General features: G+C 43.6%; 1 protein-coding gene and 1 long non-coding RNA gene across 2 annotated transcripts in view; both read right to left on the bottom strand.

The window, feature by feature from the left end:
- LOC113811035 (protein slit) overlaps positions 1–2500 on the bottom strand; it is a gene marked incomplete in the record, with an annotated part of 454281 nt that overhangs the window by 405508 nt on the left and 46273 nt on the right.
- Positions 2035–2500, bottom strand: part of LOC138865851 (uncharacterized) — a 4418-nt gene continuing 3952 nt past the window's right edge. The window contains exon 2 of the long non-coding RNA XR_011399485.1: positions 2035–2174. This is a non-coding gene — a long non-coding RNA (uncharacterized lncRNA). The remainder of the gene's footprint in view (positions 2175–2500) is intronic.

Here is a 2500-nt window from a genome sequence, read left to right as displayed (position 1 = left end):
GTGTGTGCAGGTAGCCAGCCAGCCACGTAGATCTGCCGCAGTCCCAGTGCCGAGGTTGTAATAACTTAAAACAAAACACTTTCCACGGCGGGTCATTGTTTTACATCCTCCAGGCAATCTTGTCATTTGACCCTTATAGTTGTAGGCCAAGCAAAACGTGGATTCGGGGATTTCAATTCTGGTCTTTTTGGACTCGCTATGCTGTACATTTTCCTGTGTTCCTGTTTCTTAGACATTGGCTGGTGCTGTAAGCTAGTAGGTCGGCATTTTCGCGTTTGTGTAACAAATGCATTCTGTATAGGCTTTGGATCACAAATGTACCCGAAGGCCTTATATGTAACGGCTACAGCGCTTCTCTTCAACAGGAGCAAATGGCTTCTCTCTCCCCGCCTTCCTTTGCCAATTTTTTACCTAAAACGTGTTAGGTTAATGAAGTTCCTCCTCGGCGTCTGAATACTCCAGCAGCAGAAGCCCAGACAATCTAATTTTGTTCAACGTATCTTGCAGAATACGTTTGATTGGAAAGATTAGTAGGATAGACCAACTAGGCCCTTTTGCGACATTGCTTCGGTTCAGCCCTTACCTCCGCCTCCTCTTCTCAGCGGTCAACTTCTACAGATCAGTCTGACTGCCATAAGGGTTGCAACATCTTGAAGATATTACCAAAAGTCAAGACCTTGGCTGCGCGAATTTGCTGTTTCTCTTTTATTAAAGTCTTGCGCATTTGCATGAGGAAAGATGTTCCTTCTGAGTTCCCGCGGTGTTATGGACTTTCATTTCTTACTTGTGAAGGATGTTGGAGGACCCAATGCGACCTTTGGTGATCGTGCGTCGGTTATCGTCGGTGGCAGCGAAACCTATACTTATTGGCCATTTTGTTACCCCTCTTTCTTGGTCGCCTTTGAGTCAATTTCTTTTTTTTTTAGTTGCTTGGGTTCTGGCACGAAGACAGCAGTCTTTTCGCTCCCGTGATTGGGAGATTCTAGCCAAATGGGATTGTTCTTTCACCGCTGGATAAAATTCAACTGGTCCGAAGATGATAAAACTTGCAGTGAATGAGCAGACGAGTCAGTCACGCCGAAGCTAGGTCATGGAACGGCAGAAGAGGAAGAATGGCTAGACTAGTTGGTGGGAAATGAAAGTAGGCATGTGGAGGGCCACTGGAAAACCAACAAAATTATGAGAAAGAACAAAAGATTAGCGTGTGTGTGTGTGTGAATACGTCCAATCACAAGTCCCTGTGCAAAAGAAAAGTTTATAGAAGAATTCAAAATTTAGATCCTGAATTAATTATTCTTGCTTGATTTCGACACTGGGCAGAGAGAGAGACGGGCAGACAGGCAGACAGAGGGGTATACATACATACAGGTAGACAGACAGAAAAAAAGAGAAAGGAAACGTTTGAGTAACATCATTTAATTCTCTAGTTCCCTTGATCTGACTGCAATGTTTTGTAAAAGGTGTTATGACTCATTGCGTGCCGAAAGTACGTGTTATTTCTGTGCACCAAACCTGTCAACAACGTGTGTCTTAACGCCCTTGCACTCCCATTAAGCGGAAGGAGAGAGGGATGGTGAGAGAGCGTCAGCGTTGAACACGTGAACATTCATTTTTCAAAGGACACGGATGTTTTTCTCTTGTCTTCGTTCTTCCTTAATCTATTTATATTCTACGTCTGTGACTCATAAACACATGTACCCGTTTGTTGAATGCTGAAGTCTGTAATGTAAACACGGAGACTGTTCATTACAGTCCTTTTATCGGCGCCGTAATTTGTTTCACAGACTGCAATTTCACGGTCCTCTCACGGATGGCTTTCTGTCTCGGGTGGTTTAAATCAAAGAGGTCTTTTTGCTGAACAGTATTTAGCACATTTTTGCATAAGCTATACAAGTCCCCTCTACAATCGACGATTCCATTCTCTCACCAAATCACCAGAGGTTTCTCACTAACATACTAAACAGCCTAAGTGCTTGCTAAGTAAATACAATCTATGATAAAGAGTAAAATCTTACGAATATAAACGAGGTATGAAGACTTTACCAGTTGAAATGACGCGTTCCATCGATACATTCGCTTCCCAAACAGGTCACTTGATTTCCTTGTTTCACTACAGCTAGAATTAACATTACCAAGAAGAAACTGGCGCTGCAGGACGAGGCGATGATACGTACCTGCGAAAGGAGAGAGAGAAAAAAGTAAGAGCGGGTTTACACACAAAAAGGACAGCGTCACGTTTGTATCGGAGCACCTAATGGAGCTGCTCGTGAAATCTGAGGAGTGAGAACTGTAAAAAAAAAAAAAAAAAATTAATGTGTGACAAACATGTTGCATAACGAGCGCTGTTTTATACACGGTGTGCAGTGAAAACCTGACCGCGGTGTACTGTTGGGAAGGAGTATTGTAGGAACCTCATGAAGGGGACCACATGAGGCCAGTCTTTCATGTGCAGCCATGTTGTGCGTGAGACTGGTCTGTTTTGAAAGCCTGGCCGTGGCGA

This window comes from Penaeus vannamei, chromosome 22, assembly GCF_042767895.1.
Source record: "Penaeus vannamei isolate JL-2024 chromosome 22, ASM4276789v1, whole genome shotgun sequence".
In the NCBI taxonomy this organism is placed as follows: Eukaryota; Metazoa; Arthropoda; class Malacostraca; order Decapoda; family Penaeidae; genus Penaeus; species Penaeus vannamei.
This window is presented reverse-complemented; position numbering and strand designations above follow the sequence as displayed.